Source organism: Taudactylus pleione, unplaced genomic scaffold (assembly GCF_031769625.1).
Source record: "Taudactylus pleione unplaced genomic scaffold, aTauple2 ptg000201l, whole genome shotgun sequence".
Classification (NCBI taxonomy): domain Eukaryota; kingdom Metazoa; phylum Chordata; class Amphibia; order Anura; family Myobatrachidae; genus Taudactylus; species Taudactylus pleione.
Genome location: NW_028284603.1, coordinates 51,751,432 through 51,766,266, shown reverse-complemented (window position 1 = coordinate 51,766,266; position 14,835 = coordinate 51,751,432).

Genomic DNA, 14,835 nt, shown 5'->3' with positions numbered 1-14,835 from the left:
TGCTGCAGTCTTCTTATCGCTATCATCCTTCTCATAATGGCTAAAGCTGAGGATTGGAAGAGAAAAAAATCACATAAGCTCTCACGAGCATGGGCTTCTCTTTCCCTTACTCATACCATCATCTACTCCAAACTCCCCACAAGGGCACCTAACACTTCAGGGGCAGCTCCAGCTTGATCCGCGCCTTGTTCGGCGAGGTATACAGATGCCCCAAATCTCCGAACAAGGAGATTACCATATTTACCATATGCCACCCCCCCATACTGATGCTATTTGGGGACGTGCCCATATTGCATGCCTCCCATTTAATATCAGGCTGGCCCCCAGCTCTCTCACTGCACTGAATGGATGCTGCATGCATGTGCGTGACATCCATTGTTCCCAGGGGCCGGCACTGGCACACAGCTGCGGCGGTTGAGGTGCCCAACATCCCGACTGCTCGCGGGACAAAGTGGAACAGTGGGGCAGTGCCTGAAAAACGGTACAGTCCCGCTGAAATCGAGAATGCTGGGAGGGGTGTGCCCTCCATGCGGTGGCACCCCTGTTTGACTGCACTGATCGAACATGCCTCGAGCCGGTCCTGTAACACTTAGTTGCTGATTAACTGCTACTTTTGAGTGTTATGATCACTATTGTAGCAATGTTTGTAAACCATGTCCTTGTCCTGCATTGTTTTGTACTGTAAGTAGCTATTTTCTTGTTTGCTCATTTGATAATGTACAAAGGATAATAATAATAATATTTCTGCATCCAGCCTCATCGTCTCCTTTAGAAAACTTGGCCAATCCATTGCACAGCGTCCGGTTTTGGAAACACTGTTCTCGTGGGATGTTATTGGTAGGAGATCCATTAAACACATTTAATTTGTCTGAGAGAGAGAAAAAGGACATAGATGTGTATGAGCAGAGGTGCATTAAGAGATTCACCTACAATTATCTGCAAAAGGGATGTTACAGAGCAACTAAATCTGTATTGTCTGTACTGCAACAAACACTGGAGCAAGCGTCTAACTGGTGGTTTCCTTGCATACTTTTGTTTACCACATGATACCATATTTCCATTCTACTCATTCAATACTCCTAATGACAGTATTACTCCCGCAGAATACGTGGAGAGAGAAGTAATTGCTATGTAGACAATTGGAATCAGTGTGTTATATATTTCCCATAGATACACTAAAAATAGCTTAGAATGAGTGAAATTAATATGAGGAATATATCCTTTAAAATATACCTTTATATCTGGGATAGTGATGTCACTTCTGTCACGTGACTCATTTTTAAAGTCTTCCCTGGTAGAATGAAGAGCTCCATTAACAGATCTGGTTATCAGGATCGGCACATACAGTATAGGGAGCACAGCTCACCAAAATACATGTCCAAGTTACTCTACTATTTCTAGTGAGCCATCAGCATACCTAACTACTAAATACCATCATACAGGGAGCACAGCTCACCAACATACATGTCCAAGTTACTCTACTATTTCTAGTGAGCCATCAGCATACCTAACTACTAATTACCATCATACAGGGAGCACAGCTCACCAACATACATGTCCAAGTTACTCAGCTTTCTAGTGAGCATCAGCATACCCAGGGGCGGATTGGGAATTTAAAGTGGCCCTGGAAAAAGCATAAAAGAGGCCCTATGTGCGTGCGCCTGCAAAGATGGGCATGGCCTTGCTGCAAGGGGTGTGGTCTAATGTGAAATGCCATGCCCGCAATCGACAACTCCCATTGCGTCATGCTGGGGGCATGCCCACCGCTCGAGGAGCAGATGGGCATGCCCACAGTCCCTCTCTGCAGTGAATAAGAACAGCGAGCATATGAATGAGTATTTTCTTACCTACAGTATATGATTTCTCTGCAACGGGAAACCTCTGAAGCAATTGATCCTTCCTGGTCAGTCAGTGTCTTGAGTCTGTATTCACTATTCATGCAGGAGATCACATGGTCTGGAAGCCGCCTGTTTGTGTAGCAATAAAGCCAATGTCATTATCATGTAACAGAGGTTCAACCAGATAATACATAGTAACAGAAGTTTTGGGGGAGGTAAAAAATTTGACTTTCTCATATCAATTTTATATTAATAAAATATATTTGCTCATATGGTACCATTTGCATCAGTAATATGGTTTCATTAGAATTGTTGTCTTATTGCAGATTACTGTCCCCCAGTCTTTTCTTCCAATAGAACCTGTGGTCCTACCATCCTATTTGTGTGTCTCCAGCACCATCACCTTGGTTTGTCTCCAGCCCATCCCCCCTCTACAGTATGTGCCTCTCCAGAGCTATGCCCTTGCTTCTTTCTGGCGCTATCCCCCTATGCCTCTGCAATGCAATCAACCTGTGACTCTACAGCACCATCTTTCAGTGTCTCCGCAATACCATCATCCTATGGCTCTCCAGCACCATCCTCCTGCTTCTCCCCAGCACCATCCTTCCATATCTCCGCAATATCATCATACTGTGGCTCCCCAGCACCATCCCTAGCACCATCCTCCTGCATCTCCCCAGGACCATCCTGCTGGCTGATCACAAAATATCCCCCTCCACAGATATATCATCATCTCCCCTTAGCACTAAATAACCCCCCCCCCTAACCCTCACAAAGATAATCTCCCCCAAGAACAGAATAACCCCCCCTCCCCCCTCAGGTAGATCATCTCCCCCTAGAACAGAATACCTCCCCTCCCCCTCAGGCAGATCATCTCCCCTTAGATCAGAATAACCCCCCTTCCCCCTCAGACAGATCATCTCCCCCTAGAACAGAATATCCCCCCCTCCCCCTCAGACAGATCATCTCCCCCTAGAACAGAATAACTCCCTCTCCCCCTCGAACAGATCATCTCCCCCTAGAACGAAATAAACCCCATCCCTCCCCCTCAAACAGATAATCTCCCCCTAGAACAGAATAACCCCCAGCCCTCCCCCTCAAACAGTTCATCTCCCCCTAGAACAGAATAACCCCCAGCACTCCCCCTCAAACAGATCATCTCCCCCTAGAACAGAATAACCCCCAGCCCTCCCCCTCAAACAGATCATCTCCCCCTAGAACAGAATAACCCCCAGCACTCCCCCTCAAACAGATCATCTCCCCCTAGAACAGAATAACCCCCAGCCCTCCCCCTCAAACAGATCATCTCCCCCTAGAACAGTATAACCCACAACCCTCCCCCTCAAACAGATTATCTCCCCCAGAACAGAATACCCCCACTCACAGATAATCATTTCCCCCTAGTACAAATCAGCCCCTCCAGACAGAAATCAATCTCCGCCTAACAACCAGTGTAACTACTATGAATTCCTATTAACCCCTATACCTTAGAGTCGCTGTTTAGCGTTGCGTACGCATATGAAATAATCACTTTCCAGACTTTTAGTGTGGTTCCAAAGTACAAAAGTTATTAATCACATAAAAAGCATATAGTTACATACACGCCTTGATCTATAATACAATTAGCGCAAAGGTTATACAAAATACAAGGTACAGTCGATACATACACATGCGCTCTGGATCCAGATTTCCTGGCATCAACTATGAAACCTCCGCCAACAGAAAGAAAAGATGACTCACTATCAGATCTAGAGTACTTGCATATGTACCCTTGCAGAGATAGGCAATACAATAGAACAAGTTGGCATAATCCCATTGGTTCTTCCTCCTGGTTCTTCTGTTACGATACAGTTCATAGGTCAGTTTGTATTGTAATAGTTCAGCCCTCCAACAGCTCTTTGTGTGCATTTTCCAGCTGAAGAACAAGTCTAAACTGGCTAATAAACATTACATTACAGAGTACATTTCAATGCCTATCTCTCTATGATCCATAATTCGCAGACACATGTTGCGATTTCCTTGCTAATGGAACTGGAAGTCTGCAAATAAACAGTGGTTTAGAATGGCACCAAATATGGTCTGCTTATCATGTATTAAACCTTAGATACCAAATATATGTATTTCACAATAGACTTGATAACGTATAAAACCTCTAATATTAACCGTAATGCTTAGGGAATCTTTTTATAAGTTTTGGTATGTGTAAGTGTAAGGATATTGCATGTAGTCACTAATATGCGTGGTGCATTTTATGTGCAGCGTGTTTTAATAAACAGCGCAACTGTGCACTGTGCGTCTTGTATATTATATGTATGATTTAATGTGCGTATGGGGTATGGTAGGACTTTCAACAATATGCGGTAGCAATGCAGTCGCACGATGCTAATAATATCATATTAGCATCGCAAACAATGGTTTCATGCTGACGACGCAAGATGGTGTCGTCAGGGGCAACATAAAATGGTGTCGCCCGATATTAACTTGAGATCTGGTCTCAGCCAATCATCCAGCTTCAACAGTCCACCCTTTGATAGCAAACAATACGCTATCACACTCTGGTCTTAAATTTATTTTTAGTCTTACACTATGACATATTATTTAATTTTATATTATGGGATGGCACAAGGTGGTTCTTAAACCATCAATAATGTGTCTCTGGGAGGGATATAAAACTACCCTTACATGCACACTGCGGATCTTGCAAGATCATGGGAAAGATGTGGGGATGCACCTATCCTATAAAGGAAGTCTTGAAGGGGATAGGGACTTACATTATTTAAGACATTTAAAATAACATTTCATAATACATTTCATGCATGGCTAAATCTGTACATCATCTGATGGTACATTGTAGTTCAGGGTTGTAATGCAGTTCATTTACTTCAGTATTCATATTGTTACTACTAACCACCATCATAATTTCATTCCTTCGATTTGCTTTAGTTTTACATTTTCCACATTTCAACACAGTAGGAACACACCTGACACATAAGCCAATTACTAAGATGACAACCAATATGAGGATCAGGAGTTTAGCTATACTAGCAACCATTTCCTGGACCCACTCTCCTAGACCAGAGAACCATTTCACTGGGTTCAACCGAGAAACCCATTCTTCTACCTTCTCCTCTACTTCAGCCACTGAAGCATTATGGTTCTTCTGAAATTCCCATTTCAGCTGTAGAATTTCGTCCATCTTCTGGTCTATCACCTCCTTGGGGTCACTAGTATTATTGGTAATATACGTGCAGCACTTTACACCAAATTGGGTGGCCAAAGTTACACAATACCCTCCAGTAACAGCTATTAAATAATTTAACACTAGCCTATGTTGCACAAGTTCTTTCTTATAAGCTTGTAACTCCCTACCTGTATACCTAAATGTGTCAACATACAACTCGGTGATATTATCTATTAATTTAGCAAGATCTTGAATATATCTGAAATTTAGAGTACCCCGAGCGATCCTGGTGGGATCTAATGCTACTAAAACTTGAAAGCCGGTTGTTTCACTAATCAACTGTGTGGCTTTATGTACATCACCAGGTATCATATTTCTTTTGTCTCTGTGTTCATACTGTGTGTGAAGATATGGTGATGGTATGTTTTTATGAATACCAAGCATTTAACTATGTGTAAGGGTCATAACCTCTGGGAGTACTCTTCCCAGGTAACACAAACCTTCTGAACTTGGAGAGAGCCACTTATACGCTTTTCTACCACATATAAAATATACATCATCGGGGAAAACATAAGGAATAGAATGCATCATAATCATCCAACCAATTTCCCAAACAAATGATCCTATCTCAGGTTCTCCCATCTGGCTAACACACGTTTCTGGTTTTATAACCCTGGCACAGTACCCTTCTGGTACTCTACCAACCATTTCTTGATGTCACTTAGTGTGTACCTATACCGAAGTGTTTCCCACTTAACCTAATTGTGCGTAACAGTTCAAAATGTATAGGCTCATTATCAGCTCTTAGTGAGAAGGTCATCGTCTGGTTATTCCCAGTCACCTCCCAACTTCCTGGTTTATTGAAGTTGGTGATGTTCAAACATAAAAGTGATCTATCTACTTGGGACTGGTGGAGTTTAAAATGCGGTGGTTTGGACATAAGAAATTTTCCCTTGTTGCAATTCTAAGACCTCAGGGACATTTAATGGAAATGGCACTAACCCTACATTATGCTGTCCTTGAGGCGCGTGAGAGCACACCCAACAGTCAGTTTGGTTTAAAACTTTGCCCACCATGGTATGATAATCCTCTAAAGGACACCCACCCCAATACGGGTTATACTTAGGTTGACACCGCTGGATGCATCTCTCATCAACTAGGGACCCACAAAACTCACAAATACAATAATCCTCAGACGATAGACCTTCACACTGTCTCCGAGTTTCCAAAATAACAGATCTCTTAACAATTACTGTACTGGGTTTGGTCAGATACTCCCTCAATTGGTTTAGCACTCCTTCTCCCAACTCCACTCCATCGATATCACTATCAGCTCCCCTCTCCGTCATCTGTCCTCCGTCACAGAAACCATAAATCCCGAAACAAACTAGGATGATGAAAACTCTGGAAGAAGACACAAACGTAACCCCAGCATACCATTGCTGGATCAGTGATCTACAAATTTCTTTAGCTCAGCTGTCTCACTGCAACTTTTAACCCTCCTGGAACAGGCTCGCAATTGACAGGTCTACGTTATCTGCCTCAACTACACCTTGTCTCTCCACCGGTTGGTTAACCTTCTTACAGTGAGTGGAATGGACCCTGATATCTCTCTCTGTGCCACTTTCAAGGAAGCTGTACTCGTCAGCAACACTTGATATGGACCTTCCCAACGATATGTCAAACAACCTGAACGTAAGAAATTTCTGATCATAACAAATTCTCCAGGTTCAACATCATGACAGTTTGTTTCTCTCATATCATGACAACAATTTCAGTTTCTACTCTTGCTGCTTCAACTGTTTACTCATTGTTATAAGATGCCTTACAGTTACCTCGTTGTTGCTTTTCAAATCTTCCTGTGGACGTATAATCAAATGAGGTTGTCTACCAAAGAGTACTTCAAAGGGGGACAGATTAAGAGGGTGTCTGGGAGTTCTCCTGATGCTATGAAGGACTAGTGGTAGGGCTTCTGCCCATTCCACTTTCTGCCATGATCTTACTGAGTTTATTTTTAATAGTACCGTTCATCCTCTCCACCTTGGCGCTGGCTTGCAGTCGGTAAGGGGTGACGAGCTGCATCGCACCGGCTTCACCTGCTCCTCTCGCGGTGTGACCAGAAAGAGCGAGGACTGCATCTCATGCTCCATTACCCATGGAGCAGCTCAGGCTGAGCACTACCCTTTCACTGCTGTCTTCCGATCCCAGGTCACCCCAGAGCGGCATTCCGGACACTGCCTGCCACGAGAAGATGGGACTAGGAGGATTACTAACTGATCGATATTGAGACCGGTCTGGTCAATTTCATTCATCAGCTAAGTACTGGATCTATTATCTTTTTATATTACAGTCATCTCAATCATCTGGGTTAACCCTTGTCTATTTTTTATATATTGGAATACCTCCCTTTTTTATATCACAGTACTAGAACACTAGTCAGGATAGCACTGGTTCACAGTGTTTCCACTTCTGTCTGGAATTGAAATCATTTTCTTATGATTGGACACTCATGATCCTATACAAGTTACTTATAACAGCATTAATACCTTCTAAACTACGGACATAACTGATATATTAACATTGCCACTGTGCAACTATTTATTTGTATGAGACTCAGCCTCTATTTTTATATATGTACAATTATATTATGTTTTCTATTATGTGAATTGAATTTTATTTTTATTTTCTATATCTATGTATTACAATTAAATGGTTTATGATCTCTATCAGTGCTCCCTTCTTTTCTATACCTACTATTAATACCCATCAACTTACACATGTTCTGGAAGACATCACTTGTGAAATGAGTACCCCTATCACTTTCAATAATTCTAGGGATACCGTATCTGCATACAAACTGCTGAACAATTTTTTTAGCAGTAAACACAGCAGTATTGGTGGCAGCTGGATATGCCTCAACCCAATTAGAAAATACATCTCTACAAACTAATACATACTTGAGATTCCTGCAGGGTGGTAATTGGATGAAATCAATTTGTATTACCTGAAAAGGTCCGTCTATCGGAGGAACGTGGGATGGCTCAGTTGGTATTGTTTTTCCAACGTTCTTCCTCAAGCATGTCAAACAGGACTTTGCCCTCTTTTCAGCTTGGGAAGAGAAACCTGATACACCAATACAACCTGACAAACTTGCACATACCTTGCTTTCCCAGGTGAGTCAGACTGTGCGCTGCCTCAGCCAAGCTTGGGTAGTATGCCTTGGGTGCCACCGGCTTACCTTGTCCATCTCTCCAGAGTCCAGAGGACTCTTGCCCACATCCCTTGGATCTCCAGACTGCTTTTTCCTGAATGGAACAAAAAGTTTGCATCTCAATTAATTTCTGCATATCAATCGTTTGGAAAACCATCATCATTTGATTAATTGGCATGTTTACTCTTAAACCTGCTGCCCATTTGGCAGCTTTGTCTGCCCTGTTATTGCCCAGTGACACCGGATCTTCTTCACATGTATGGGCTTTACACTTAATGATGGCCACTGCCTTAGGCATTTGGATAGCTGTCAATAGTCCTTTTATATGTTTTGAGTATGTGACTGGTGTGCTGCTGCTGTCATAAAATTTCTTAGACGCCATAGAGCACCAACATCATGTACTACCCCAAAAGCGTACCTAGAGTCAGCGTAGATATTAGCAGATTTGCCTTTTGCTAATTCACATGCTCTCCTTAGTGCCACCAGCTCCGCCATTTGGGCCGAGTGAGGTGGACCAAGGGTTTCGGCTTCCATGATGACTTCGTCATTTACAATAGCATAACCTGTACATAACTCTCCAGTGTCAGTTTGTCTATGACAACTCCCATCCGTGTAAAATGTCACATCTACATTTTCTAAAGGTGTATCACGTATGTCAGGTCTTGCAGTAAAGGTCTGATTTAAATATTCCATACAATCATGTGCATCAGTATACCTGCAAAACCCACCTTCCATCAGCGACTCACCTCTCTCCACCCTTTGTGCATCCTGAGGCACATATGGTAAATATGTTGCTGGGTTTAACATACTGCACCGTTTAATGGTGATGTTTGCAGGTGCTATTAGAGCTAGCTCCCATTTTGTGAATCTAGCTGAGGAAACATGTCTGGTTTGGGCAGAATTCAGTAAAGCAGATACAGCATGGGGTGTATAAACAATCATATCATGGCCTAATACTACATTCTCACTCTTACTGACCAAAAGAGCAGTTGCTGCTACACTTCTTAAACACGTTGGGAGTAATCTTGTCACAGTGTCCAATTGTGCACTGTAGTATGCTATAGGCCTACTGGCATCACCATGTTTTTGTGTGAGGACACCTGTTGCGCAACCGTACAATACAAATCAAAGGTTTTTCATAATCAGGCATTCCCAATGCAGGTGCTCTTGTCAGACGATCCTTAAGATTAAGGAAAGCCTGCTCTGTTTCCTCTGTGTGTACGACACGATCGGGCTTTGAGGAAGAGACTAAGGACCCCATTCAGAGTCGGTCAAAGCAGCCGCACGGTCGTATGCCTCCGATGTTCACTATACTACGCATGCGTAAAGTTCGCAATGTGCGTGCACAAACTAGCCGCTACGATCAGAAATGTCTCTCTCCTTGAAAACAGCCAGGTTGGTAGTTTAAGTGACAGAATGAGGCGTTTGTGGGTGGTAACAGGGGAAGGTGCTTGAAAACGGGAGAGTGGAGATCCGAACGCAGGCGTGCCTAATTATGCGAACGGCATTTTATGGGAGTGCATAATTAGCAAAGTAGCGTCATGGCACATGTGACATGGGAGGTTTTTACACTGACATGATCGTAGAGCTTAAGAGAGGGTATGGTCAACCTTAAGCTCTACAACCAGTTCCGATGGTTATCGATGCTCGCGATTAATCCTTATATGCCTGGAGATGACGTGTAATGCGTTCGAGAAGGGGGCGTATTTTTTGTCATCCGACCGCTTCCTCCCCTTGGTTGGCCAGTAACCGATCCGAACTAAGGGACACAACTTGCGAGGGAATCATTTGCATATCCGGCCCCTTTTCCTGTACTACCGTGCGGCCGCTTCGACCGACTCTGAATGAGGTCCTAAGTCCTGTAATGGTAAAGCCAAAATAGAAAAACCTGGGATCCACATTCTGCAGTATCCACACATTCCCAAGAAGGTACGAATTTACTGTTGATTCTGCGTCAGTGTCATGGTCTGTACGGCCTGGATTCTGTCAGTAGTCAGATGTCGTAATCCCTGGGTTAGACAGTGTCCTAAGTATTTAACCCTGGACTGGCATGGCTGTAATTTGTCTTTAGCAACCTTGTGTCCTGTTTGCGAGAGATGAAGCAATAAAAGTTTAGTATCATTTAAACATGACATAAAAGAACCAGAACACAACAATAAATCGTCCACATATTGTATTAGAACAGATCCATTGGCAGGTTGAAAAGATTGTAAACAGTTGTGTAAGACCTGGGAGAAGATACCGGTGCTATCTATGAAGCCCTGGGGCAATCGTGTCCATGTGTATTGTACCCACCTGTATGTAAATGCAAATAGGTACTGACAGTCAGGATGAAGAGGGACAGAGAAGAAGGCAGAACAGAGGTCAATGACAGTGAAATGGGTTGCATTTGGTGGGATCTGCATTAGAATGACAGCTGGATTTGGCACTACGGGGAATTGGCTCTCTACTACCTTATTAACCCCTCTAAGGTCCTGTACCAGCCTATAACCCCTCTCACAACTCTTCTTCACAGGAAAGATGGGATCGTTGGCTACACTCGCTGTATGGATTAAAATTCCCTGTTGTAATAACCGCTCAATTATGGGATAAACCCCTATCTCTACCTCTTGTTTTAATGGGTACTGGGGAATTTTTGGAGCTTGCCTACCAATTTTTAGATTTACCATTACGGGAGCTACATTTGCCATTAATCCAGTGTCCTGTCCATCCTTGGTCCAAAGTGAATCTGGAATTTGGGATAACATTTAATCTACCTAAGATGGATTTTTACCTGAACCGGTAAAGTGATATATTAACCTTTGGGGAGTGTCCAATATATCCCTCACCTCGTGTGCCACTCTCTCTGGGATATCTAAGAATATACCATCAGGGGTACAATATATGACACATCCCATCTTACATAATAAATACCTTCCCAGTAGGTTAGTAGGAGCCGCTGCTGCCAGGAGAAAAGAATGCCTGGTATGCAATGGCCCGATAGTAACCTCTGTGGATTTGGTTAAAGGATAATGTTGCACTTTACCCATTACACCCATTGCTGGTACTATCTCATTGGTCACCTGTAAATTAGCTGGAGATTTTATCACTGATCTGGTCGCCCCTGTGTCTACAAGAAAAGGATGTTTAGTACCAGCTACATCAACCATCATCCCGGGTCTTCCCTAGTACTTCCAGTTAACCTGACTATCTGTAGACTACAGGTATGACCTGACCCCTAGCGTTGACTCTCATTCTCCAATACAGCATTTAAGGCCACAATTGGAGCTGGTGACTGTGGGAAATTTCCTGCACTCTGTGTATATCCCTTATGTGGATATCCAGGTACTCCCTGGTTAGGGGGTCCTACCTTCTTCACTTTACAGTTCCTACTTACATGTTCCACTTGGTTGCAGTTAAAGCACCTTCGTGAGTGGGGTGGGTGAAAAGATTGCTGTGTGGGTTGAGCGGTAGAGAAAGATTGTGGGTGTGGATAAGGATTTTGAGGGTAATATGGTGGCTGTTGATAGTATGGGTTTTATAATGCCCCTGTAGTAGTGCCCATATGTTAATGCCCCGGTAGTAGTGCCCATATGGTAATGCTCATGTAGTGCCCATATGGTAATGCCCCTGTAGTAGTGCCCATATTGTAATGCCCCTGTAGTAGTGCCCATTTGGTAATGCCCCTGTAGTAGTGCCCATTTGGTAAAGCCCCTGTAGTGCCGCTTACAGACAAAATCTAAAAAATATTGCTTACCTTAAACCCCGCTCCGCCGTCCGGTCTGGCTGGCTGCTCCTCGGAACTATGGGAGAGAGGTCATGATGTCTCTCAATAATGCCCGTGGGGAGAGGCGGAAGCTGGAGTTCATGAGAGAACTGCAGGGAAGGAGCCTGGTGCCCGCTGGTAATAAAATCTCAGCGGGTGTCCGGCTTGGAGCCTCCCTGCTGCTCCGGACTGGAGGACACTGGCAGCAGGTGCAGCGGCACACCCGGTGCACGTGCACCTCCCCCCCTAGTTGCGGCCCTACCCATAGCAACCAATCAGATTCTACTTAACATTTAACTAGCACCTTCTAGAAGATAATCTGATTGGTTGCAATGGGCAAAATCTCTTCTAAAACTCACTTCTAAAAATTCTCACTTTAGTAAATTTACCCCTAAATGTAAACATACCCATTCATATTTTCATAGCCTATTTGACCAGATGCCTTGCATAGTATGCTATAGGTTTGTGGTCTGGGTGTGCATACCAGTTAAAAGTAAAGGCACCTGTACATGTAGCTTACTGTTACACTAGGAACATCCCATCAATTATTTACACTTTTAGGTTTTATATTAATGTACAGCTCATTTGAGCCCATCTATGTATTATGTAAATAATACTGAAAGCTAATTTTTAGTTCATACAAGGATGTTGTCACACATCAGGGTTTGAGTCCCCATTACCAGGTCTGGATGTGTTAATCCTCAGAAGGGGGACCCCAATTTATTTATATGCACAAACTTAAAACATAGACTGCTTGTGTTTAGTATCAACATTATGTGCCCCTCTCAATCAGGCCGTCTATGTTTTCCAACAGATTATATAATGTACACCATTTTAAACTACTCTCTATTGACCTTTTAAGGATAAAGCTTCTTTTAGCCCAGGGATGGGGAACCTCAGGCCCGGGGGCTGTATAAGGCCCATGGAATCATTTGGTCTGGCCCTCAGAGCTTTTTTCTGCTAGCCTCATCTGCTAGCAGGTGCCTAGAATAGCACCCTGCAGCCAGCATCTATGTAGCAGTGCCACCTGGAGCGTCCGTAGGATGCTTCAGACGGTTACACCACTGCCCATTAAGCATCCTCTGGATGCTCCAGGCATTGCTGTAATCACCAGCGATTGTGGTATCGCCTCCATGTGACATCACACGGAGGGGGTGTGGCCTGCATCGGGCCCGCGACTAAGGTTATATATATATCAAAACAGCCCTCGGCAGAAAAAAGGTTCCCCACCCCTGTTTTAGCCCTACCATGCCTTGCCCTTATTCCTTCCACAGTGTTTCTGTTATATTTTAACAAGACATCTTTACTTATTTTTTAAACTTTATTTTCTTAATTGAGCAAGTTATAGATTTCAGTAAAAGAATCAATAGTGCATTTCCTGGGACGTAGCCGACATCCGGGGCAGGTGGCAGACAGTGCTTCTCCAGGGACGTAGCCGAGATCAGTGCAGGCGGCAGACGGTGTATCTCCAGGGATTTAGCCGAGGTTGGGACAGGCGGCAGGCAGTGTGCATCTCCAGGGTCTTAGGGCAGGCAGTGAATTACACTTAAGATTCAATTCTAAACTCGCATTGATTTTCTACGTGAAATTCTCAGTTGTTCGTGCTCACCCCCCTAAAGGTTTGAAATGAGAGGGAAAATTCTTTATTTTAAGGTAAAAATGTCATGCAGAACCCCCCTCCCCCCCCCAATGACTTTTTAGGCAGTTGGAAGTTTTCAATTAGCTTCACAGGGCCAATAATTACATGTCATTATCGTGGTAAAAAAAATGGCCTCAAATTAGCCCCAAATCAACTTGTTTTTGTTAGTTTAGGTATTCTAAATTTAATTAAAGGTTTTTTTTTTTTCTTAAATTAAAAATAATTGCTTTTTTCATTTTTATAAATTTGTTTGAAAAAATTTAAAGTGGCCTCAAATTACCCCCCCCAAAAAAATCTCCTTTCTTTAACTGTTTAATTCGTTTGTGATTAAACGAAAAAAGTTTGCTTTTTATTTATTTATTTTTTAAATGCACAAAACAGCCATTTGACACTGGGGCTGATATATCAAACTGCATTTCGCATAAAAAATGTGATTGACTTCTTTATCACATAATACGTAAATGTGATAATGTAGTATCAGTCATATGTGTTAAGCAGGAAATTAAAGGTTTTTCGTGAAAGATGACTGAGATAATTTTCTTTTTCTTGAAGATCAAATAATCTCTGTCTTGCAAAAAAAATTAGTAGAAATGCGATATTTTCTAATGTATCATTCACATTTCGCAAACATTAATCAGATTTTCTTGCTCCTGTCTATCGCATGATGGAGTAGAAATAGCTTTCTCATAAGAAGAAGGTTTAGGAGAGAGGGATGTGAGAGCCCATCCATGTATGAGAAGACCTCCCATGTTTTCCAGGGGATGTAGTTGCCGGTCACAATCCGACAGCTGAATGCTGGCGTCGGATTATAGGCGTCGAAATATCGAAACTTTTCATAATCCTGACAAACGGAATCCAGGACGACCCGTGCCCGAACAAGGTAAGTCCGAGGCACCCATCCTGTTAGCCGCGGGGGGGGAAAGGTTAGGTTTAGGGCAGTTATCGGGGTTAGCGGTACGTTTTTGGGGGGGTGGTTATGGACAGGTACCCCTAGGGGGGAGGTTAGCATACTTACCTGCGTCTGTCAGGATTTTCATCCTATCGGGCAGCCACTGTCGGGATTTGAACCGGTGTTTTCCAGCTCCTCCTATTCCTTGGCCTACTTGTTACTAGTGAGCAGGAGCCTTCGTCACAGTTCACTTCAATTGAACCTTTAACTATAACTACTTATTTGATATGTGTAAGCAAATAGATCAACAATATGATATATTTTAATTGATT